Here is a 27388-nt window from a genome sequence, read left to right as displayed (position 1 = left end):
TAATCATTAGAGAAATGCAAATCAAAACTACAATGAGATATCATCTCACACCAGTCAGAATGGCCATCATCAAAAAATCTAGAAACAATAAATGCTGGAGAGGGTGTGGAGAAAAGGGAACCCTCCTGCACTGTTGGTGAGAATGTAACTTGATACAGCCACTATGGAGAACAGTATGGAGGTTCCTTAAAAAACTACAAATAGAACTACCATATGACCCAGCAATCCCACTATTGGGCATATACCCTGAGAAAGCCATAATTCAAAAAGAGTCATGTACCACAATGTTCATTGCAGCTCTATTTACAATAGCCCGGAGATGGAAACAACCTAAATGTCCATCATCCGATGAATGGATAAGGAAGATGTGGCACATATATACAATAGAATATTACTCAGACATAAAATGAAATGAAATTGAGCTATTTGTAGTGAGTTGGTTGGACCTAGAGTCTGTCATACAGAGTGAAGTAAGTCAGAAAGAGAAAAGCAAATACCGTATACTAATACATATATAAGGAATCTAAAAAAAAAAAAAAGAATAAAATGGTTCTGAAGAACCTAGGAGCAGGACAGGAATAAAGATGCAGATATTCACAATGGACTTGAGGACATAGGGAGAGGGAAGGGTAAGCTGGGGTGAAGTGAGAGAGTGGCATGCATTTATATATACTACCAAATATAAAATAGATAGCTAGTGGGAAGCAGCTGCATAGCACAGGGAGATCAGCTCGGTGCTTTTTGACCACCTACAGGGGTGGAATAGGGAGGGTGGGAGGGAGACACAAGGGAGAGGAGATATGGGGATGTATGTATACATAAAACTGATACACTTTGTTATAAAGCAGAAACTAACACACCATTGAAAAGCAATTATACTCCAATAAAGATGTTAAGAAAAAAAAAAGGGTGAGGATGAAAGGAATTTTCCTAATGGCAGAAGGCACAGCAGAAGTTTTAGGAAGCCTGTGAGATGCAGAAGACTGGGTCAAACAATGGAGGCACATGGACAAGGGAACAGTATAGTAATGAGTCCTGGTGATGGACGACATAGGCAGTTGAGGTTCTAAAGGTGACTAATCAGAAGAGGGATGTGAACCATGATGGGATTAGTCCTGAGAAGGCCTTGAGAGACATCAGGTATGTTCATGATGGATGTTTTGAGCCCAAGGAATGAGTGAACACCTTCTCAGAAGACTTTGGCCAGAACCCCCAGTCACTCAAGGGCCTCTTTTCTCTTAACAGCAAAGCAGTGGTGCAGTCTAGGAAAGGACAGATCCTCGTGGACTAGGAGGCCAGGACCTATTACTTTCCTTAGTGAGCGTGGTGTGATTCCTAAAGAACTTACATCATAAAAGTGATGGAGGGCTTCCCTGGTGGTGCAGTGGTTGAGAGTCTGCCTGCCAGTGCAGGGGACATGGGTTCGAGCCCTGGTCTGGGAAGATCCCACATGCCGCGGAGCAACTGGGCCCGTGAGCCACAACTACTGAGCCTGCGCGTCTGGAGCCTGTGTTCCGCAACAAGAGAGGCCACAATAGTGAGAGGCCCGCGCACCGTGATGAGGAGTGTCCCCCACTTGCCGCAGCTAGAGAAAGCCCTCGCACAGAAATGAAGAGCCAACACAGCCATAAATAAATAAATAAATAAATAAATAAAAATTTTTTTAAAAGTGATGGAAAAACTAAACCATTGCAGGATGTTTTGTCCTTGTGTTAATGGATATATTATTTTCACTAATATAGGATACTAAAAGAATCTGTTATTGTTCTCTTCCCTTTCCCCCAAAAGTGACTAAAACTTGGTACTCTACCTCAGGCCTCTCCGCCTCAGAGAATCTGAGATTTGAAAGTAAAATCGGCTATGCATAAGCAATAACTCCCCCACAGGTTAAATCTGAGGTGAAGACACTTGGATGAACAGGATAAAGGCTGGTGCTAGGAAAGAAGACCAGTGAAAGAGAAGTTTCCTCAGGGAAGGTAGGCTCTAGGGGCTTGGGGAGATGCCATGAATGCAGGTAATATCCCTGATGGTAATGCCTTGTGGGATACCCATGGAGGCCAAGAACTGGTCAGAAAAGGTCTTTAGAGACCAAACATATGGTCCATGCATCCTCCCTAGGATTGCTGGAGAATGCATTTTGAGCTTGCAGAAAGCAACAGGGCTTGGTAGGTGGTGGAGGGAAAAATGGAAAGTAGCTTTTCCAGAAAAAGGAGCTACATGAACAGGGAGGGCCATTCCACCTCCCACATCTTTCTATATGCACGTAAGTATCCTTCTTCCCCCTTCCAAATTTGGAATCCAAGGAGTGAGAAGACAATTAAAACACGTGACTGAGATTTCATTTCTCACCTCCTTAGAGAGTAGGGGCACGGAGACTGATTTTATTTGAGTTAGAAAATTAAACCAAAATAACATTTCCTGTACTGATGTGTGAGAAGGAAATACTTATCACTTCCACATATAAAAAGTCCTTGCAAGTTATTTATGTTGGTTATTAGTCCAACTCCTCTCAATCTTCCAAAGTTGCTATCAAATCAGGATGTGCTGAAAGGAGCAGTACATATATTACATGATTTAATCCTCACAACTTTTCCAAATAAATAGCATCACCCTTATTTTTGAATTGAGGAAATGAACTCAGACAGATTAAGAAATTTGACCAAGCCCTCATAGATGGTAAGATGCTAGTCAGGACTTAAGTCTAAGGTTGTATAAATCCAAAATTCTTGTTCTTTTATTTCACCATGCTGCTACAAAAAACATACATGGAAGGTTTTTTTGTTTTTTGTTTTTTGGTTTTTTTTTTTTTTTGCGGTTCACGGGCCTCTCACTGTTGTGGCCTCTCCCATTGTGGAGCACAGGCTCCGGACATGCAGGCTCAGCAGCCATGGCTCACGGGCCCAGCCACTCTGTGGCATACGGGATCTTCCCGGACCGGGGCATGAACCTGTGTCCCCTGCATCGGCAGGCGGACTCTCAACCACTGCACCATCAGGGAAGCCCGGAAGTATTTTTTAATGCATAAAATGATATATAAATGAAGGCATCATTATTATGTTAAAGACTCTGGGGATCAGAGAACATAGGCATAGTATTCTCAGAGCTTTTTCTCATTTCCAGGCATAACAAGGGTACATGCGATTTTGAAGCAAATAACTTTGGGAGTAAGATGTAAAGAAATTATATTTCTCTCTTAAAATATTGTTTCATAATGGTCAAATGTGGTTTTATAAAGAGTCAGGTATTCAGACAGGCTGTCATTAGAGTAGCTTCAATTCTCTTTTAAAAGTGATCAGATCATTAGAGCAAGTAATAGAACCAAGGTTATGTAAAATTAAATTTACTAGTAAAAAATCAGTTTTTAACCCAAGCTAAAGGGAAAAAAAAGATAAAAGTCACTCACTTCTGATTGGAAGAAAGTTCAGGGAACTGTACGTTGATCCATGTGAGGGATACATGTAAGATCTATCGTTGTCCTTAATTCAGCACTGAAAAGAAGACCCTGACTTCAGAAAAGCTCATGAAATTGACATAACTTCAGTGAAAGTAAATCTGAGCCTCAGATAGGGATTTAAAACTTGTGTTCCACTCAAGTCTGGAAGTTAAAATTTGGTGGTACTTAAAATCAGATTTTTATAATAAATGAATGTTAGTGTGTTTATACTTTATTAACTCAAATTATTGTGTAATTACTCAACAGATGGTTGAAAAACAACAATGTGCCGGAAGGGAGGTGAAGAGCTGGGAGAAAGTGCAGAATAAGGACAAGACTGAGACTCAAACAAGAAGAAGGGAGTCAGGGAACAGATTCCCAGATCATTCCATAGAGGAGGCCCATGGTCAAGACACAGTGTTTTAGGACCCAACTCTCACAACAGAGGTTCTGGAACTAGTTAGCAGCATGGTTTTCAATCAAGAAGGTAGGATGGAGTAACCAGGAGATTGCTGCACAGTAGATTCCCAAGCAAGAAATATTTGCTTTGCAAGAGATCAATAAATATGACCCCCCAAACAGAAGATTGGTTCAGTCTTAGGGTAATTGGTCCAGCTAGTCAAATAGTTGAAGTCAGGACTCCAGTTCTGGAAAGAGGGGGAGACAAGACAAGGACACTACTTAGACTGAATGAGAACGGAACCTGGGTTGATACCCAGACCTGGGGATTGGACCAAAAATGTAGAAAAGAATAACAGATGAGGATGTTTGGATGTTTGGTCTTCTGAGCTGGTCAAAACCCCAAAGTTCTTCCCTTGTGCACCAGATGCCGAGTCTATGGATGGAAAAGAACGTAGTGGGACAGGGTAGGGAGCACTGTACAGAGGTAAAGAAGTTGAAATCGAGTGCAGTAGTCATTACTAGAACACCAGATTTATTCCAATCATCTCCCATCAGCCATGTCAAACATGAGGAGGGTAGAGAAAGGGAAGCTTTGTTGAAGGCTTTTAAGTCACGCACAGGCCCTGTGAAAATTAATTCCTTTTCCAGGGAAAATATGAGTTTATAGCCAGACTCAGCTTGGAATAGCTGGAAAGACAGAGGCTAACAAATATATCATACCAAATGAAATGAACACATTTTAAAACACCTATCACCCCTTCGGAAATCGCTCACATTAGATACGATATTCATTTAAACTAAGCTGCGTTGTTTTCTCCCATTCAAATGTAAAAGTGTCCCAAGAGATTTAAAGGCAACCATTCAGCTGCTGTGACACAGCTGCTGTGTCGCTAAGCAGGTTAGCAAAGAGTTAGCTAAGAGAAGGGAAGGTTAAGAGGCACCTTGCAGAAGCCAATGTCAAAAGCCACTTATGTGGTCCAGGCTCCTGACTTCAATCCAGATGTCAAGTTCAGTTCATTACTGGGGATTCTCCCTGCCCTGTATCTTGTCCAAAATGGATTAGCACTTTCAGGGCATTATTATGCCCTCTTTACTTTCTTATCATATCATATTAACTTTCTTCCACAAAAGAAAACTCTTGCTGACATAAATGTTTGATTAGAAGCTTTCATATATTCCAATATGAAATATTCCCTCTCAGCCAGGGCTCATGAAACATACATCAAACAAGTTCTTTGTGCAGCATAAAACAAATTTCAATACTCCTCTTCAAATAAAATAATAACAGCGTTAGACTACTTCTAATTCCTATAATTGGCTTCTGGAGGCAGTTATTATAACACAAAGATATACATACATGCAAATTCGATTTTTCAATAAACCTAACCTGCCAGCCTGTGAACTCCAAAGACCAAGGATAATGACATTTTTGGCTTTTGCTCCAATTATCTTACTAGGAGACATTAGATTGGGGTAGTTTTCAGTCACCTTACTTGTAAAATTTTGCTAAACAATTCTTCATAATCCATTTTATTAATAATAGCCTTAGCTTTTAATTACATTAAAAGCTGTGGTACTATGGTGTTCAGCCCCAGATCTTATCTCTTTTCTATCTGCACTCATTCTTAGGCAGTCCCCTCCAGTGTCAGAACTTTAAACATCATCTGTGAGAATATTACTGAGAATATAAATATAAGATTTATATTGAAAGATTCCATTATGACTCCATTTTTAGCAATTGAATAGTGTCAGTCCCTCAGATAAGAAACAAAAAAGAAGGCATGTTTGAGAATAAAGATTTATTTAATAATTTATCTGGGAACTGATGGTTTGGGGGAACTAATGATATTGTCAAATGAAAATACCCAGTAGAGTCTGGATATCTGGAGAGGGCCTGGACTAGCGATGTAATTTTGAGAGTCATCAGGAGATGATGAAAACCATGGCTTTGGTGACATTACCAGGGAGTTTATGTCTCATGAAAAGAGAAGAACCAAGGTAGAAAACTCGGGAATACTAAAAAGTAAAGGGAGGGCAGAGGAAAGGCACACACTGTTATGCTATGAACGTTTTGATTCAAATGTTGAATCCTGACCCCCAAAGGTGATGGTTGGAAGACTGGGGTCTTTGGGAGGTGATTGGGTCATGATGGTGGAACCTTCATGAATGGAATTAGCTTCCTTATCAAAGAGATCCCACAGAGATCCTTAGCCTCTTCTACTATGTAAGAATACAGCAGGAACATGCTGTCTAAGAACCAGGAAAATCACCCTCACCAGAACACAACCATGCTAGCACCTTGATCTTGGACTTTCCAGCCTCCAGAACTGTGAGAAATAAATTTCTGTTGTTTATAAGCCACCCAGTATATGGTATTCTGTTATAGCAGCCTAAACAGACTGAGAGAAATTGGTACCAAGAAGTGGGGTACTGTTGTAACAAATATCTAAAAATGTGGAAGCAGCTTTGGAACTAGGTAATGGGTAGAGGCTGGAAGAATTTTGAATTTCATGATAGCAGAAGTCTCCTTTGCCAAGAACGGACGATTAAAGGCAATTCTGGTGAGAGCTCAGAAGGGAAAAAGGAGAGCTGTCAAGAAAGCCTCAACTTCTTAGAGAACACCTAAGGAATCATAAACAGAATGTTGATAGAAATATATGAACCATAAAGGCCATTTGGATGAGGTCTCAGATGGAAATGGGGAACATGTTATTGGAAACTGGAGGAAAGGCTATCCTTGTTATAAAATGGCAAAGAATTTAGTTGAATTGTGTTCATGTGCTGGTGTTTTATAGAAGGTAGAAATTGCAAGCTCTGAAATATTATCTTTAGCCAAAGAGATTTCTAAGCAAGGTTTGAAGGTGCGACTTGACTCCTACTGATTGCTTATAGTAAAACGTGAGAAGAGGGAAAATTACTTAAAGATGGAACTGTTAATCAAAAATGAAGCAGATAAAGCAGAAACTAATTTAAAAAAAATGAAGCAGAGGGCTTCCCTGGTGGCGCAGTGGTTGAGAGTCCGCCTGCCGATGCAGGGGACACGGGTTCGTGCCCCGGTCTGGGAAGATCCCACATGCCGCGGAGCGGCTGGGCCCGTGAGCCATGGCCGCTGAGCCTGCGCGTCCGGAGCCTGTGCTCCGCAACGGGAGAGGCCAAAACAGTGAGAGGCCCACGTACCGCAAAAAAAAAAAAAAAAGAAGCAGAACTTAGACATTTGGGAAATTCTCAGCCTATCCATACTGCAAAAAATAAGAACACTGAGGGTGTGGGCAAGTGACCTTTTCTTTTCTTTTCTTTTCTTTTTGACAAACATATCAACACAATTTATTTTCTCCTAGATTTCAGCTCTTAAGAAGAATGACTGCCAAATAGATACTGAAACATTGCTTATTTTTCTATTTAGGTAAATATCACCACCCAAGTGACCTTTTCATAAGGAGATTAGTATTGATCAGTCAGCTCTATAGAAACCATGTGTCATTCTTTGCAACAATGGAAGGATGACTCTGAAAGCAATTCAGAGATCTTCAGCGCTGCCACTTCCATCACAGGTCAGAGTGCACAGGCTTGGGTGCTGTGGATGCCTTCACCTAGGTTTCAAAGGGCCACCTGGCAGAGCCATGGGAATAGGACCCCAAACTGCCAGAGCTTCGGAGCCCCAGCAGAGAGCCATGGCATGTGTGGAGCCCCACCAAGTGGTGGGGGTGAAATTGCCACCCGCTGTGGGTCCGGAAGGCAGAACACTGAGTTCAAGAGGACAGTTCTTGAGACATGGTCTAATGGAATTTGCTCCATTAGGTTTTGGACTTGCTTGGGACCTATCACTCCCTTCTTCTGTTAGAAGATAAACTGAGGCATATTAAAAATTTTCAGAGTTTATTTGAACAAAAATTAGTTGGAATCAGGTGGCACCAAACCAGAAGTAGTTAGAATCACTTCACCAACAGAAAATAGAGGGAAAACTTTTATAGAGAAGATGCAGAAGCAAAGCATAGCAATTATTTGATTGGCTACAGTTTAAGCGGTTGCCTTATTTGGGAAAGCCTAGTTGGCTGTTTGTGATTGGTAGTCCTTAGGTTTCAATTTCTTAACCCTGAGGCGTTACACATTTAAGTTTTGGTCCATTTATGTAGGCTACTATGGCATTAAAGCCACCTCAGTCTCATGGCTTCTTTAATTGATTTAATACTTCTTACCTATTTCCCTCTTTTTAAATAGGAATGTCTATCCTATCTCTGTCCCACCGGTGCATTTTGGAAGCATATACAGTAAGTCACCTACATAAGAAGCCTCAAGTTGCGAACTTTCAAAGATGTGAACGTGTGTTCGCATGTCCAATCATGTAAGTTAGTTCACGTGTCTGGCGTACATTGTCACGTGTGTGCATCCTCTACAAGTGGTTGCTGCAATGAAGCCTGCAGCAGCCGTTCAGAATGCAATCCAGTGCTACCGTGTCATCTATGATGAGGGAAAAATAGCTACTACCCAGACATCACTAGATCGTTTTTCAAGAGTGTAGATAGAATTGAATGCCAGCCATCAACATCAGGCATGAGTGAAATTGCAGCTTGCCCTCCGTCTCCTGTTGCTGAGGATCCTCCAGCTCTACCATCTCCCACCTCCTCTCCCTCCTCCAGTCAGTAACTCTTCTTGCCTGTTCACTCGATGCCAGCCCCTGTATGCCAGCTGTTGTACTGTACTACCGTACTTTTCAAGGTATTGTACTGTAAGATTAAAAATGTTTTCTTTATTTTTTGTGTTTTTTTAATGTATTATTTGTGTGAAAAGTATTATAAACCTGTTACAGTACAGTACTATATAGCTGATTGTGTTAGTTGGGTACCTAGGCTAACTTTGTTGGACTTAGCGAACTAATTAGACATACGAATGCGCTCTCGGAACGAAACTCATTTGCATGTAGGGGACTTACTGTAACTTGTTTGGTTTCACAGGTTCAGAGCTGGAGAGGAATTTTTCCTCTGGATAAACCTTACCTCAAGTCTCACCCTTATCTGATTTAGATGATATTTAAACGAGACTTTGGACTTTAGACTTGAGCGTTGATGCTGGAATAAGTTAAAACTTTTAGGGTTGTTGGGGTGAAATGAATGTATTTTGTACGTGAAAAGAACATGAATTTGGAGGGTCCAGGGGGAAAATTCTACAGGCTGAACATTTGTATCCATCCCCCAAAATTCCTATGTTGAAACCTAATCCCCAGTGTGATGATGTTTGGAGGTGGGGCCTTTGGGAGGTGATTAGGACATGAGCATGGAGCTCTCACGTGTTAATTCCTTCTGTTTCTCTATCTGGGGCTTTTTCCAGTGCCAGAAGAGCTTGTTTGATGTGTATGCAAGGTAGTCCAAGATGCCAGGTAACCCTCAACCAATGAGGGATGAGAGTTGTCGAATAAATAAGTCAGTTTCCTCTTCCACTGATGAGATAACACTGAAGTACATTCCACATGATTTCTCAGAAGATCCTCAGAATTGAGCCCCAGTTGTCCACGCTGGTAACCCACTCATTCATGCTCACTTCATTGGCTTTTCTACTTTTTCTCTCTCAGTTTCCCCATACCATCTCTTGTGATTTCTAGAATCACCTTCCAAATAAAATATGTGTAGTTATTTTACTGTCTCAAGGTCTGATTTGGGATAAACCCAAACTAAAGAAAGTATCCTTCCTTCCTTAATATACAACTTAAGTATGTTTTAGGACTAGAAGTTAGAGAAAAGGAAAATATCCTGGGACAGGTCCAGAAATAGGCAGGCCTGACACAGTACCTAAAAGCAGATAGCTTTAGTGATAGCTTCATCTTTGTATCAGATGCCTGCTTGTAGACAAAATCAGTTCTATTCAGATATAAGGATCTTAATCTCTGACTTTTTGTTTTTTAATTTGTAAAGTGTAAGCCACTGCTCTGCTTTGGGGAACCAGATGACTTTATGTTGACTTCTGTATGTCTCTGCTTCGATCATTTTAGGGGGCATGTCATTTTCTGAGGGACATGTCATTGCTCTGATAAGCTTCTCCCAAGCCAATGGAAAATGGGGACCACTTTAAATTTTCATTAGCTCCGTGATGCCTCATCCTACTTGTCATCCTGCTTGCCTGCTATTAGAGGGCAATTACTTAATGAGTTCTTTTAGAGGAATGAAAATGCTAAATGGTGTTCACTTAGTGGTAACTTAAAAATCTGACCTCATTAGAGACCCAGAGATCCTGCTATAGGAGAAGCCCAGAGAGAGGTTGAATACACTTCATCAAGTGGAAAGAAGCTAGTTCCTGATGGGATGGGCATTGTAAAATATTCCTAATGGCACCTTCTCTCAAAAAGTTGACATTTGTTAGCCTCAGAGTTCAAGTGAGTGATTCTCTCATTGATTTCTAGATTATTTGAACCACCTTCTACTGTTAAAGTGACAAGACTTCATTTCATAAATTCAAATGGCTAAACCATATCTTCATTCTACCCCTACTTCGAATAGACCTACTCTTAGGTTTGTGATGCCATGTTTACAACTCAGAATTTTGACTCATATGACTTTCTGTGGCTCTTCCAGAACACTGCTCATAGATTTTACTGTTGAAGTGATGTCTCTTCTCCTTTTAAAGCATAATAAATATAATAGCTAAACCAAGTGACAACAGAGAAATCAAGCGGAAAACTCTAAGAAGACTCCACACAATCTGCTCAGCTAGAATGAAGACATTGCTCTACCAAGTTGGACAGATTCTATAAGCCATTAGCATGTTTAAACTTTGGGGAAACTCATTTCAGCATTTGCTGCTTGCTTAAACTTGCCTAAGAGACTCAAAATGAAAAGATCACACACAATGAATAGCCACCCCAGTTGGCAAGTAGGTATTATGCACCCAGAAGAGGAAATAAAATCAGGGTTGGACCCATAGAATAAGCTTTATGAGCAAGGTGTATATCAGTAGGGAGACTTCCTTATGGAGACAGCACTCATGATACTACACAAAGAAGAGAAATTATATTAACCATGTGTCTTTCCAACCTGTCTGCTCCTCCCAGAATTTCCAGTCAACGAAACATGAGAAGGATCATCCCACTGGGGGCAGGATTTCTGAACTGGAGTCTCATTCTGAATGTTATTATTTTTTAAGGCAGTGATCCAAAAATTGAAAGTTAGAGTAGACTAGTGATTGTACCAATAGCTCAAGCCAAGCTAGAGAGGAGGAAGTGACTGCACATCTGCTCTGACTTTAATGCCAACTTTCCTTCCTGACACTAAGTTCTCAGAGAGCAGAGAGTGGGAGTGCCTAAATCGGGTACCATATAAATTAGTCAGCTAGTTACAAATAAACTCATCCAATCTGATATAACTACACTTTATTAGAAAATAATGAGAATAAATTAGAAGTGGCATTCTGTCCTGTACATATTTTATTTACTCTCATGAGTCTTTAATATTTTAAATATTGTATAGATATAATTAAAATGTTTAACTCATTTGAAAAATATAGTTTCCTCTATTTATTAGATAAATCTGCTTCATTAAGAAGCTAAGGAGGAAAAAAGTTGTGTCATGTTTCTTTCCAAGAATGAGCCAAAGTGGGGCTTTCTACCTTGCTTCTCTCTAGCTATACTAGAACCATGGACAAGTAGCTTACCCTCTCTAGGTCTCAAGTGCCTTAGTTTAAGGAGAGGAGATTTTCCTAGATCATTTGTACAGACTCTTGCAGCTATAACATTCAATAATTATTCAATGATCACAATTTTTTTTTATTTTGACATCCAATTTTGGGTTATTTCATTTTATTCCAAGTCAGAGGCTTTTTGTTTTTTGTTTTTTGAATAAAACTAGGAATATAGAATTGTTAATTTAGAAATACTCTGCCCAGGATCATCTCCATTTGGTTGGTTGTTTGTTTCTTTGTTTTATTGGCATATAGTTGCTTTACAATGTTGTGTTAGTTTCTGCTGTAAAGCGAAGTGAATCAGCTCTATGTATACATATATCCCCTCTTTTTTGGATTTCCTTCCCATTTAGCTCACCACAGAGCACTTAGTAGCTTTCCCTGTGCTATACAGCTGGTTCTCATTTGTTATCTATTTTTGATACAGAACAAGCATTCAGATTTTCTAGCTAGTTATAATTCAAGAGTCATAACTCTTAGCCATATTTGTGCCACCATATGCCTGGCATCCTGCAAAGTGCTTTACACATATTAGCTCATTTGATCTGCATGCCAGCTCTGTGAGGAAATCAATTCAGAAAAATAAAAAACTCACCCATTATCTGGCTTTAGAAAGTGACTGAGGCAGGAATGGCTGGCTCAAAGCCCATGCTCTTCAGCATTGCATTATAGTAACTTAATTAAGGGAAAGAAGAAAATCCTTACATTGGGCACAGCCTTTCAGTAGAAAAAAGGTGTGGGTTGGCATTTCCTGAGGAGCCAAGAAGTACTTACAGGTGTGCAGTAAAATCAAGACCGACATCCTCGAGATGAACGACTGGTGTTCTCCCCATTCACAAAAATCCATTGGCGGCTGTAAACAATCCATTTGAAATAGTCATTTAAGATATGAACTGTTTGAAAAAGACAAGCAGTTTTACCTGGTACAGGAAGATTTATTTTGATTTCATTATAACTTCAGGAATGCACAGTTGTATTAAATGATTTCAGATTTTCTTTGAGAATGATAAAAGCATAGGTTGATTTATTTTTTTTTAATCTTATTTATTTTTGGCTGCATTGGGTCTTCGTTGCTACACGTGGGCCCTCTCTAGCTGCAGCAAGCGGGGGCCACTCTTCACTGTGGTGCATGGGCTTCTCATTGAGGTGGCTTCTCTTGCTGCGGAGCACAGGCTCTAGGCGTGCAGGCTTCAGTAGTTGCAGCACACGGGCCCAGTAGTTGTGGTGCGTGGGCGCTAGAATGCAGGCTCTGTCTTCAAGGTCCCTTGTAAAATATTTTCTGTTAATTTCTTTACTTGAGTCCTTATGCCTCAGTTTTTGTTGAATAATAAATTATTTGTCATTGTAAACAAACAAACAAACAAAAAATTACATAGTAAGTGATGCAAAGACTTGAACTCAGATCTTCAGAATGCGAGTGCAGCCTCAATCTCGTGGGCAAGAAACAATACCTAATTTTTAAGAATGACTTTAAACAGTATTAGGATTTTTTTAATGTCCAACATTAACTTGGAGTAACATTCAGGCACTAGTTTGGAAAAATGTGCAATTGTTTTTCACACATATTAAATACACAAGTATATTAAATATCTAACATGTTCCAGGTCCAAATCTAGGCATAAGAGAGAGGATTATACAAAATTAGTAATGTAGTTATTGCTACTGTGGAGCTCAAAATCTAGTAAAAGAGAAAGACAAATAATTCCAATGAAATATATGCGTTGTAACACTATGAGCAACAATGACTACAGAGGAGAGAGCAACTGCATGTGCTCAGAGATGAAGAAACTCTCACAGAAGAAGAGATATTTAGGTTGAAACTAGAAGAATAAGTAAAATCTTGCTAGATAAAGTGGGAAAGGAGGCTTTCCAGACAAAGGGAACAGTGTGTGAAAATGCTTGGATACAAGGAAAAAAGAAACGTAGGTTCAGAGAATTTCAAGTGGTTTATTGTAATTGAAAAATGGAGTTTATGTTTGAGGGAAAGTAAATGCTGAATGAATCTGAAAAGAATAGAATGTGGCCATCTAGTTCTAAATTTTTTATGCCACACTAAGGAATTTGGACTTGATATGCAGTGATGAGCCATTGCATTTTAACCAAGAAAGAGACATAATCTGTTGTATAAGAGCACAATAATTTCGGTGGCAAGGTGGAGGTAGGACAAGAATGAGGTGGGAAGATCAGTTAGGAGGATACAGCAATTTTCCAGCTGGTGCTGAAGAGGACTTGGGTTACAGTAGGACTTGGGTTAACTTGGGTAACACTGTAACCCAGTAGAACTCGGGTTACAGTGTCAGTGGGTTGAAACAGTAGACTTAGAGATGCTTTGAATAGAAATCTCTTTTGTAAACTCCCTAGATGGCATAGTCACCATCTCCTCTCCAGAGTCGGAACACTTTGTTCATTCTACAGTGATTATATTTGATTAGATGTAAATTTCAATTTCTAGAGCTGTGATTTCATCAAGGACAGGAAATATGTCTTAATTTCATGTTCCCACAGCAACAAACATAATATCTGGAACTAACAAGAACTCAGTAAGTTGTTGATAAATGCTTACTGATGTGTTCAGAAAAATTATTGAGAAATTGTATATGTATAATGATTACTCTTATGTATCTATTTGGTTAGACTATAGTACCTAGTTATGGAATGGAATTTTAATATAGTGTTGTTGTACAGTTGATGTTGTTTTGTAGATGTGGTAAACATCTACAGTCTGTTGACTTTAAGTAAAGGAGATTTCCTCAACAATGAGGATAATGAGGTGGGCTTCATTCATTCAGTTGGAAGATCATAAAAGCCTTAAAAAAAAAACTAATTTCCTTGAGAAAGAAGAAATTCTGCCTTGAGACGGCCATCATCCAGTCCTGCCCAAGATGCTGCCAGCCTCCCAGCGTGCCCTACAAATTTCAGACTTACCAGCCCCCACTTGCATAAGTGAATTCATATTTATCAAATTTCATCTATATATTGATAGGTTTACAATTAAACCTTTTGGTTGAAGGAGAGGAGGGGGAGTTAGAAGAGAATGGAACCAGTGTTTGAAACTTAGCTAAATGCCACTTATCAAAATAAGGACCACCAGGAGAAAACCAGTTCAGGTTGAAACAGTGACTTCTCTTCTAGACATGTTGAATTTCAGATATATGGAAAATTCCAGCAGATATGTAGAGGAGACAGATGGAAATAAGAATCTTCAGTTCGTAAGAGAAATTATTATAGTCAAAATATACTATTCAGCCAGAATAAATATAGTTTCTGGCTGCCTAAAAAGCACATACACACACATTCACAGTCAGGTTGAAATTTACACACCATAACTCATATATAGAAAAGAAAAATCTAGCTCCAGTTATTGTCTGAACATAACTTACATTCTAACCTATTCCACTCAAAATATAAAACTTGTAAAATAGTTCAGTGTTAACCTTGCTTAGTAAAATAACTCAGCATCTTCCCATTTAAAGCAATTTCTTCTTGGGTAAATATCTCCTCTAGCCAGAGTTGAAACTCCCCGTCAGGGCTGTTCCTCCTTCCACTAACTTTTCCTTCCCTAAGTTTGCTTATCACCAGGACAATCAGATGGGAGAAGAATGAGTGTTGTTTCTGTGTCCCACAAGCTGCCCTTGAGGTTGTCACTGACCTTCACTGAGATGTCCTCTTCCTGCCTACTTACTGGATACTCTATGCTTTTGTGTGCTTATAAGTGAGCCAGATCTATTTGGGATAAATTTGAGCTAGATATATCTGGAATCAAATCTCACGTAAGTCACTTAGTAGCTGTAGACCTTTGGGAAAGCTGCTTAACTTGACTGATTTTACCTTACTAATCTGAAAATAGAGTTCTTTTCTACTTCCTAGAGTAAAAAGCAAATTAGAAAGCAACTGTCCATAGAAGGACCCCATGCCACCTGGAGGAATAGCCACACCCAGTGATAAAACTCTTATACATCAAACAAACAGTGCTCTCCTTATCAGAATCTCAGGTGATAATAAAACTAAGAGTTATTTTCCTCAGCTGAGCCTGTATACAAATACAAAGATTTTGGGCTTCCCTGGTGGTGCAGTGGTTGAGAGTCTGCCTGCCGATGCAGGGGACACAGGTTTGTGCCCCGGTCCGGGAAGATCCCACATGCCGTGGAGCAGCTGGGCCCGTGAGCCATGGCCGCTGAGCCTGCACATCCGGAGCCTGTGCTCCGCAACGGGAGAGGCCACAACAGTAAGAGGGCCATGTACCACAAAAAAACAAACAAACAAACAAACAAAAAACCCCCAAAGATTTAGACACTATACTGTTTAATACTGTACCTGTTGTTTTGTATATCATTCCTGATATGCAATGATGAAGAGAAAAAACTATAAGAAAATTTTCTCCTAGCATATAAAATTTTGTCCACAATCCCACAGGTTTAAGCAAAAAGACTGTACTTTTAGAAGACAAACACCTTTAGGATGAGTAGAAACAATAAGTAATCCAAAATGTTTCTTTAAAGGGCTTTGCCTGGGTGGTTCTCACTGGCAGGGGCTGACATCACTGGTGCTTATCCTCTAAGTAGACCAAATGAAGTCCAATCATTTAATAACAATAATATGTCCTCTTTGCCTCTTAGCTCTTCCATAGGTGGAGCCAGATTATTTACACCAGGAATCAGCAAGCCATGCAGGAGACATCTGTGACATGTGTCACGAGTTCACAGCAGTGACATCAAGGCAGCCACCCCCACACACCCCCACCCCCACCCCCCGCCTAGTGTTTACATAAGTCCAGACCAGGGGTGTCTGCTGATGATCAGCTGACACCTGTAGTTTCAAAACTGCTACAAAGGAAAGCAAGGAAATATCACAGAACCCAAAGGCAGGCTTTCTTAGGGAGAATGATTCCTACATGCAAAAAAAAAAAAAAAAATCGAAAATTAGCAGAACTATGGTGGTGTAGCTGCTGCTACAATGGCTGCTTTCTGCCCTGCATCAGCATCAGTAGCTGCCAAGACATTTTGAAATGACTCATTTTTAGCAGTAAGGATGAGAATGGGGCTGGCTCTGGGGCTTGGAAGAACCAAAACCCACTGTGAGACACAACACAATGTCTACTGTGTTGACAATTAGTTAATACTGCCTTAGTTTTTCTTGCCCTCACCCCATTCATATTATTTAGACTAGAACCTCCCAAATGTAATTTGGAGCCTCCCATCCAAGCTTCTTGAAGGGAGGATCTCCCACAGTGATGAAAGCCCATTTATTTTCACATGTGAAAACACCATATATCTCCTATCAGAAAAACAATTGTTTGCATTTTTAAAAATAGTTTATTCTTGTTCTCTTATTCTCTTCTTCTCCACTGCATGCTTTGAGTTACTTTTTCCCTCCTCTCAAGCCGTCAGTATTATCAGCTCTCTCATATGAATACAGCACTGTACCTGGCAGGTTACAGCAAGCAAGGCAAAGACCATAAGGACAGTCAGCTACCTGACTTAGGCTATTGTATTTAGGGTCCAATTAAATTTGTGCTCTCATATGTTTTAGGTTGGTTGTAGATTATAACAATAAGAAATAAGAAAAACATTGTAAGTAAAAAGAGACATGAGCAAAAAACCTTAAAATACAGCACTAAGCTATTTATTTCAATCTCCTACTGTCAATAATACAATGAAAATTTCACTTTTCAAGCTGGCAAGAAAAAAAATTGAAATTCTCTGAATTGAATGCAATGAAATATGTACACTTGTACTCTTGGGAGTAAGAGTTCTTACAACCTTTTAGGAGGCCAATTCAGTATCATTATCATTATTATTTAGTATAATTAAGGGCCTTAATGCATTCTGATTCTTTGCCTCAACAATTCTACTTCTAGGAATTTACTCTAATAATCAAAGACATATATAAAAATTTATTTACATTATTTATAACCAGAAAAAAAATGTAGAAACAAATATCCAAAAGCAGGACAATAGTTAAGCAAATTATTGTATATCTGTATCATGGTCCCTTTTTTTTTTTTTTTTTTTTGTGGTACGCAGGCCTCCCACTGCCGCGGCCTCCTCTGTTGAGGAGTACAGGCTCCGGACGCGCAGGCCCAGGAGCCACGGCTCACGGGCCCAGTCGCTCCGCGGCATGCGGGACCCTCCCGGACCGGGGCACGAACCTGTGTCCCCCGCACCGGCAGGCAGACTCCCAACCACCGCACCACCAGGGAGGCCCCATGATCACTTTTTAAAATCATCTTAAGGACTTCCCTGGTGGCACGGTGGTTGAGAGTCTGCCTGCCGATGCGGGGGACACGGGTTCGTGCCCCGGTCCGGGAAGGTCCCGCATGCCACGGAGCGGCTGGGCCCGTGAGCCATGGTCGCTGAGCCTGCGCGTCCGGAGCCTGTGCTCCTCAACGGGAGAGGCCACAACAGTGAGAGGCCAACATACCGCAAAAAAAAAAAAAAAAAAAAAAAAATCTTAAAAAAATAAGAAAATGATCATAACATACTTGGTGAAAAATGTGACTATAAAACTATGTAAAATGTTTACTCCCCTCTGGGAATTAAATTCCTTTCTCAGAAGGCCTTTTGGCAATGTTTGATAAAAGTTACATTTATATGCATATGTACATATAAATATATATGCACACATGTAAAATTTATGTACATACATATATATTTATACCTTTTAATTCAGTAAATCAACTTCTGGTCACCTATCCTAAGGAACTAATCCCAACAGATACAAAGATCTTTAGTAATTATTAATGATTTAATACTAAAAACATTAGAAAAGAAAGATTAATGCTTAAGCAAACAATAATAGGAAGGAGCTATTACAGGGACAATGAAGATAATGCAATAATATAAGAAATGTCTGTAATCTGAAGAAAAGGAGGCTGAAAAGATGTTTATAGAATATAATTACAACTAGGAAAAATATGCATGCAGAGAAAGCATGACAAGTTATAAATAACTGAAAACAAAAATGCTAATGTTAGGGTGAAAATACCTTTGGGTTTTTTCTTTTTTCTATTTTTCTCTCATTTATTGAAAATTTTCTAATAAATATAATAAAGTGCTTAGAAAAGCATGGAAAAGGGGGAGTGACAGAAGTTTAACTGAAACACAAAGGTGCAGCTCAGAACAACTGAGAAATGAGAATTCATGAGTCAGGAAAAAGCTCAGAAGGTAATTTCTCTGCTTCTGAAGGGAGCAATTGGATTTGAGGCTGAGTTAGTGAGGAGTATACCCAGAAAGAGGAGGATTCAGATGCCTCAAGAACTTGGGATCCTGAAAGAATACTAAGTTTGGCCTTGCAATGTGATGGTTTATTGTGGATGGGAGGAGGGGGGCAAATTAATGTTAACACTTTTAATGCATGCCAGTCTGAGTGAAGTGGTAGATTTTAACTTGTATCCAATATTTACAGGGTCCACATTCAAGCTCTGCTAATGGCAGGAAAAGAGCTACTCTCTGGAGTATATACAAAGTAGGAGGTTGACAAGAGATTCCAAAAGATATCTGAGAGCCAGAAAAAAAGCAAGAGACAATGTCATGGTAGCCAAATTGGAAACTTTGAGCAGATGTGAGAAAAAATACCAATATTGTACCATGAAATACCTACTCCCAGATTATCAAAAGCAGAACCAAATCAGCTGATCCTACCGACCTAGTCCTAGCCAAAAGGGAAAAACCTGAATGGAGCATGGAAGAAGGTGAAGATGGGACCAAGAATTGCAATAAAACCCTTCATTCCAATCAAAACTATAGCTTTCCATTTATCGAGTTTTCACAGATGGCAAAGGCCTACCTTACATAATAGGCAGGATCCATCACAATAAAATAGCATTAAAAAGTTTCATGTCACAAAACAGAGCAAAGCAAATTATAGTTCCACCAAGCTGAGCGGGGACTTGGAAGTGCTTCCTTAACTTGATGTTTTACCGTAAAAACACTAAGCACTGAATTAGTTTAATCTGTTTTTCAGACAGAGAACATGATATCAAGCCAAGATGACAAAGAAGGAAACACAAAGGCCCCTGGCAGTCAGTACACTGAGACTCTACCAATAGGTAGGTACAGATATGAGTTTACCCAATGGCTACCTTTAACATTAGGTGTGAACAAGAGAGGTGAACAGATTGAGTTTGATGTGTTAAGTGCTGAAGGAGGAAGATGGGAGATGTGACGTCAGCTGACCGTCTTCCACTCCCTGTGGAAGAGCCAGATGTTCTTGATTTCCACACCAGCTTCAATTGCTGTTCCCAGCACCAGCTACAGGGGGTATGAGAAATTCCTAGGGTTGTCCAAACAGATGCCCATGATGATTGTTATCATGCTGCTAGGGTCAGGGGTCCCTGGCTGGGATGAGTCCAGCAGACCTTTGCAGAAGTCAAGAATGTTATAGAGGTCCCAGGCATCAGAGTCTGGCCTGGTCATCCTGGGCCTCACTAATCTCGTAGACACAAAGGACTGGCAGAAGATGTACTGGTTCCCTTTCTTCAGCTCATCCTCTAGGAAGGTGATGGCTGCCAAAGCCCAGCAGTCTTCCCTCCTCAGGACGTACAATATGTCGACCACGATCTTGGGTGTGATGAGGAGAAACTTACCCCTGGTGGCAAGCTGCTTGATGACTGGAAGATGCTCACAGAGGGCCCGAGGGTCAGGGAACAGGTACGGGGTCAAAGCTGACTGAATCTGGAGGTGCCTGAGGATCTTCTCCAGCTGCACCACTTCACTCTGAAGCCAGAGCTGAACTATGTCTTTGGAAAACCTGATCCTTGAAGTACTCCCTATTAACTGCTGAGACGGGTTGTCTGGTCCTTCAAACCCAGAGCTCACAAAGACCCCCAAATTAGAGATGAAGCTCGGAACTGTCCAGGGAGTGTCACTGCAAAGTGGCCAAAGCTTCTGAGGAAACAGATGCGCATAGCAGCTTCATCCTGGGAGCTGAGTAGAGGTGGGTCTTGCTCCAAGCCAGCCCTCTCCTGGGAAGCCTGCCGGGGTGAGTGCTGGCCCAGGGCAATGTCCTCAGGGAGCTGCAGGAACCTGGGAAGGTTTGGGCCCTTACAGCTCTGCAGCAGATCACGGAGATGGTGGGACAGGCCCAGGCCTGGCTCCTGAAGGTCTCCCACGGAGGGCAGCAGGTTCAGCAGCACAGACAGGGGACCCCACAGGCTAAGTGGACTCCGCCAGTGTGAGGTGAGGAGGCTGTGGTTGGTGTGGAGCCAGCCTAGGACCGCCTTGACGGTGGGCAGCAGGCCCTCTGCAGAGAGGATCTACAACTTCTTTTGAATGGTCTGGAGATTGTTGCAAGACTGGCTGATGGAGGCCTTCTGCCCCAAGTAGGAGCCAGCGGGAGGTTCTGTCTCAGGAAACTGCTCACACCATCCTCTGTGCCAGATGCATTGCTGGAGGCATCAGAAAACTGTGGCTGAAGACAGGGGCCAAGTACAAGCCATGTTTTACTGGGAGCTTGTGGTTCAATGTGGCTGGCAGGTTAGCAGAACTTCCTGTTTTTACGTGACCTAACAGACGACTGGGAGGTTGAGGTGTCTTCAACTTATCCACCGGTTGGGCAACTTGACCTTTGGATTTGGCCCCATGCTCCTGCATTGCTTCTGGATTCAGGGAGCCACTTTCCTCTTCATCAGTTGTGTCTGAATAAGTAGTTTCACTACTGATTTCTGAGCTGGCTTGTGAGCATAAGGATGTGTCTTCATCTTCATCTATCTCATCTGAGTCACAACAAGAATGAAAACTGGCTTCCGAGTTGTAACCCTCACTGGAAACGTGAGATGACCTGTGGTTCTTCTGAGATTTGCTGTGGTGGGGCCCAGGGCAGGGGGCTAGAAGGTCTTGTCGCTCTTCCCCAGCTTCTATCTTCTGTTGGTCTTCCTTGTCCCTGGGGACATCCACCCCTGGAGTCAGCTTCCCTTTCCGGAGCTCAGCCTGGATGTGGGTAGTCACATGCTGAATTAAATGGGAGAAAAGGGTCAAGGTGAAGGTGACCACTGGCCTGTGCTGCTTCGAGCCTGTTGTCCTCAGGCTGTGCACACTCATGAGGCAAAGAACCACCATGTGGAAGATGAGGAGGTCTGGGAGGAACAGGTAGCCCCTTGGGGGCTTTCTCTGGAGGCGTGGCTCAGGTCGATGGGCACGGTCGATAGGAAAGGCAGAGACGGAAGTCTTCCAGAACCAGCTGGCACAGGGCCATGAGCCTGGTTGCTTTGAATTTCCGCTGAGGCTGCAAGAGGCTCTGAAGGTAGAGGAAGCTAACCAGCAGCCTTTTGTTATCCCAACACTGCCTCTGGCTGGGAGATAGCTTCTTTCTCTGGTACCTTTTCAGCTGGCTGTACCTTTTTCCCGCATGATCATAGAATCCTTTGAGGTGCCAAGATGCCCCCTTTAAAAGGCACTTCCGAGCAGAGGCAGCGCTGGTAGAAGTATGTGGCTTCAATGTCATAGTACTTACTCCCTGTGAGAGCCCCCAGCTGGCTGAAGGGCATGCCCATGTGCAGGGCCACTGACATGGCTCGGTGTAACACCTCTCTGCCAAGTCCTTGGTGGCCAGGGCTGGGAACTCATTCTGAAAGTGGAACAAGTCTCCCAGGTACAGCCGACAGTGGTGGCAGGCCGTTCGCACCCAGGCCACCTCTTCTTCAGAGGCAGGACCTGCTTTCTTGCAGCCAATCAAGTGGATGGCACTGTGAGGCCAATCAGTGTAGCTTAGTAACCTCAGCTCATAGTGTGCTCCTGCAGGAACAGGAAGACATGGTCATAGAACCTGAGGCTGCCCTTCAGGTGAGCCCGCAAGGGGCCTTCCCACTGTTTGAAGGTGTCCACGAGTTTTCTTTTGGTCCTCAACAGCAGCATAGCAACGCCAGAGTACATTTTCCTCCATAACAGCTCTTCTGCTTTCCTCCCATAATCCACTGGGTGAAAGAACATGAGTTTAATGCAGACTTGCTGAACCACATCCCTGAGGGCCAGGACATGAGGCTTGAAAACCTCTTTGTGAGAATTTCCTTTTCCAAGGAGAAGGTCAAGACGCTGAGCTGCCAAGCAAACATCATGGTAGAGGAGTCTGGCCTTCAGGGCTTCTGCCTGGCTTCTCTCCATAAGGCTGGACTCTTTTCTCATGGTGCCTGTCCTCTGAGAAAAGACAAAAACTACGTATTAGTACCCACCCATAGAGACCAAAAATAATAACAATAATAGTCACCAGAGCAACACAGTGGGGATGTATAAAGCCTTTTGACATGAAGCAGGAACTTTTGCTCACACTTCAGATCTCAGTTTAAACACCGTTGCATCCAGGAGGCCAACTCTAACTCCCCAAATTAGGTTAGATGCATCCCCTTCACACTGAGCTGGCTTCCTTTGGGTTTCTGGGACTCAACTGGCTATGAGTTTTTCTTGACTGTATTTCTCCTACCATAGCACATCCATTATCTATCATTCTTGCTCCCAAACTGGACCACAAAGTTCTCTGAGGGAAAGGTTAGAGGTCAATTCACCATTTAGTTCCTAATACCAAACAATATCTAGTTCAAGCAGAGGCTCAGTAGAGAAAGGTGAATGGATGAAGGTTGTTCCAAAAGTCAGTTCCTCAATTATCATTTTCAATTCAACGATTATAATGTATCAAAGCACTCCATTATACTATTCAAAATACATGTCTAAGAGTGAAATAAAATGCAATGTAATCTCCTTAACTGCAAAAAAAAAAAAAGGAAAATAATCCCTTATCAAAATTTAAATTTAATCAAGCTTGTGGATTTTTTGGAGAATTCAACCTGGATTCTATGTAGTTAAAAGTATTTGTAGTATAAATATATCTAAAGAGATATAATATTTAAATATAAATATATTAAATAATGTTTAATACAAAAATTATTAAATTCCTTATCTCTCAATAGAATTTGCTTTTAGACTCTCGGGATGGAGGGAGAAGAGAAATACACCTTATAATATAAACAGAATTCATACAAAAGAAAATACAAAGGGCAAACACAAAATAAAAAATGTCTTGCTTCCTCATTCTAAAAGAAAAGCAAATTAAAGCAAACTACAAGGCAATAATTTAATTACATCAACGTAGTAAAACATTTTAAATTATAATACACGATGCTCAAAGCCATGGTGAAACTTGTATAGACTTACACAGCTGGAAGCATTAAAAGTTTTAAACATATTTGTGTTTGCAAAACCATTTATGTCCATATTCTTTATCCAGCAACCTTATTCATAGGAATGATGCCTAAGGAAATGAATTTAACAAAAGCAAAAAGCTACACTAATTGGTCCATTCCAAATGTATCTTTAATAAAGGAAAGGAAGGGCAGGAGGGAGCGAGGGAGGAAGGAAGGAAATTAAAATTAACTTAAATATTCTATGATCAATGAATTGCTCATACATGTCTACATGTATGATAGAAAGTCATTATGTCCATTAAAGATAATAATTATATAGACATAAATTACTTGGAAAAAGTGGAATATGAAACAATACATAAACTGGAAAATTACATCTTCAAAAACTAAAATGTAATGTGTAAAAATTAAGAGGTTAGCATGGGGCTTCCCTGGTGGCGCAGTGGTTGAGAGTCCGCCTGCCGATGCAGCGGACACGGGTTCGTGCCCCGGTTTGGGAAGATCCCACATGCCGCGGAGCGGCTGGGTCCGTGCGCCATGGCCGCTGAGCCTGCGCATCCGGAGCCTGTGCTCCGCAACGGGAGAGGCCACAGCAGTGAGAAGCCCGCGTACCACCAAAAAAAAAATAAATAAATAAAAAAAATAAAGAGGTTAGCATGATAATGACTGTGGTTTCCCCCCCAAAGTTCCTTAATACTGCTATTGTCAGTCATTCTAATACAACTTGTTAGTTGGTACAATTTATGAATCTACATTTTTGTATGACTAGCATTTAAAAAGAGGAAAAAAAATAATAATTCAGTAACTAGAATAAATAGCATTAAAATGTCAAGTACATAAAACTCATTGAATACATAGAGTATCCATAGAGCTAGAATAGCATATGAAATACCTATGATCTGTTACTAGGATGTGAAAAGTTGAATGAGGGATGGGGGGTAGAGTAAGAGAAGGAATTTGGGCAGGAGTGCAAGGAAACAGCCAGAACACAGAAGTTGAACCAGCAGTTGCCAGGGCTTTCAAAATCTCCAGAGCAAAATCTCCATCGACCAACATGAGGCTTTTCCTGGAATGGTACATAAATGGTTAGCCTGGCCTTTCTCAGTGCTGAGAAAGATGACTGAAGGAAGAGAGAGAACCTACTGAAAAAAACACCTGGAGAAGAGAGATCTAGGTTAGATTCAAAGCCACACACACACTTTATGTAAAGGAAATTTCACTCCCTAACAAGCCTAAGAGCCAGAAGCCAGACGTTCCAAGCAAGGGAGAGAAAAAAAATCTAATACCCCAAATTTATTAGACTATTTTGGGAGACACAGATTCCATTTGAAAGCCAGATGGGAAGAGAGTGGACTGAAGTCATTTTTACTGGCCTCTTCTCCCTTTCCCTTAACCTCTAGCCACACCTATTGACTTCCAATGACAACACCCTGCTGCACCCCTTCCAGGATGGCTGTGGAAAACCCGTTGCCCAAAATAATAGGCCTACAGTCACCCAGGTTTGGACAAAGCTCACAAATAGGCTTTAAGTCAACTCCCAAACCCCCAAGTTTGCCAGCTCTGATACAAGGACAGGCATAAATCTATGAAATGAAAACGGAATGATTTTCTCACAGTTAAACATTTCCAGACTGAACAATTCCTAGGAATGGTCCATTCTCTCTGAATGAACATAAATGTGAGCTGGCTCCTGGCTGCACTTCACTCCAACACTAATATAAGGCCCACATAATCACTTACTTCCCAGACCTCTGTCTTCCTTGGAGGACATTTGGATAAATTTCCCAGCAGGCTTCCCGATACAAGGCAACTCGGTACAGCTGTTCCCATTGCTGCCAGGAACCAGTCACAAGCAATTCTGTGACATTTGGACTAAAACTCCTGAAGTCCAGAGCTTATTTATGAGAAGAAAAACATTAAATCCCCTCCTTAAGATGGACCAAAGGAGACTCTCCTGTGTACCATGCATCTGAACTCACCGGTAAGCTCTGACTGCCAGAGCTTACTCCTGCTCAGCCTGCTGGTTCCCCAGGCTTGAATCCCACACGATAAGCTCTCAAATCCTCTGGAATCTATTACTTTGTTGACACACATGGATTGACTCTGCATAATTGGCATCAGCTAGGTACACTCTGGCCAAGAAGACTGACTAAAGCTGCTTCCTCAGACAGGTAATACAGGACCAGATATAACCCTGATAGATTTGGAAAATCCATAGCCCTAAGCCATACAGAAAACTAGGTCTGGGTAAAATGTATCTCTGTGAACCAAGAGTTATACATATCTTGCATGAAAAGGATGATTAAAAGAGGCCTTCCTCCATAAAGACAGAACCATAGCTGTTTCCTCGTCTTCATTCAGTCCAATATAGTCATAAAAAGTGGTTCTCTAGAGCCTTGTATTATCACAGGACTCAAGAAATCCTAGAAACATAGCCTCGGGAGAAAAAAAAAAAACTCTTGAGCAAAGAGACTGAATATAAACATGTCTTGTCCCCCTTCCCCCCCCCCCCACCCTTGGTCATCCTCTGCATAGCCTAGAGTAATAGAGACTTCAATTCCTAAAGAAAAAGGGTGATCCGCAGCCGGTATGGAATTATATACTGCTTAGTTCACCAGATTTGGGATGGCTTTGGTGTCCTTTATCAAAACTCCATTTCAAACAGTTAACTAAACTGCTCAGAACTTTCCTTTAACTTCAAAGTACCATGAAGAAAATACACCAAAAAAGTTAATCCACTGACAAAATTAGATGAAATGGGAAAATTCCTGCAAAAAACAAACTACAAAAATTTACTCAAGAAAAAGTTTGAAAATCTGAGTAGATCTATAATAAGCATAAAATTGAATTAATATTTTTTTTCAATTCTTTTATTGAAGTATAGTTTTGTTTTGTTTTGTTTTGGCTGCACGGCACACGGGATCTTAGTTCCCCAACCAGGGATCGAACCTGTTCCCCTTGCAGTGGAAGCACAGAGTCCTAACCACAGGACCGCCAGGGAATTCCCTGAATTAATAATTTTAAAACTTCCCAAAAAGTATAGCCCAGGCTCAAATGACTTCACTGATTAAGTGTATCAAGGCTTTAAAGAAGAATAAATACCAATTCTTCACAAGCTCTTCTAAAAATAGAAGAGGAGAGAATATTTCCCAACTCATTCTATGAGATCAGCATTACCCTAATACAAAACCAGGCAAAGACATCACAATAAAACTACAGATGAATATTTCTTATAAATTTTGATGTAAAACTTCTCAACAAAATACTAGAAACCCAAATCTAAAACATATAAAAAAGATTATATACCATTACTAAGTGAGATTTATCCCAGGAAAGCAAATTCCTTTAACATCTGAAAATAAATTAATGTAACACACCACATCAATATAATAGAGGGAAAGAAAATATATTATCATCTCAATAATGCAGAGAAAGCATTTGACTAAATCCAACACTCTTTCATGATAAAAACACTCAGCAAATTTGGAATACAGGGAAACTTCCTCAGTCTTATAAAGGGCAAAACCCCACAGCTAACATCGTACTTAATAGTGAAAAACTGGATGCTTTCCCTCTAAGAGCAGGAACAAAACAAGGCTGTCCACTTTTTCCACTTCTCTTCAACATTGTACTGGAGGTTCTAGCCAGGGCAATTGGGAAAGAAAAATAAAAGGCAGATTGAAAAGAAAAGGTTAAAACTACTCCTATTTGTAGATGACATGATCTTATATATAGGAAGCCCTAGGAGACTCACAAAA

This window comes from Mesoplodon densirostris, chromosome 13 (genome assembly GCF_025265405.1).
Source record: "Mesoplodon densirostris isolate mMesDen1 chromosome 13, mMesDen1 primary haplotype, whole genome shotgun sequence".
Taxonomy (NCBI): Eukaryota; Metazoa; Chordata; class Mammalia; order Artiodactyla; family Ziphiidae; genus Mesoplodon; species Mesoplodon densirostris.
The sequence above is the reverse complement of the archived record's forward strand: the minus strand, read 5'-3'. Positions refer to the sequence as shown.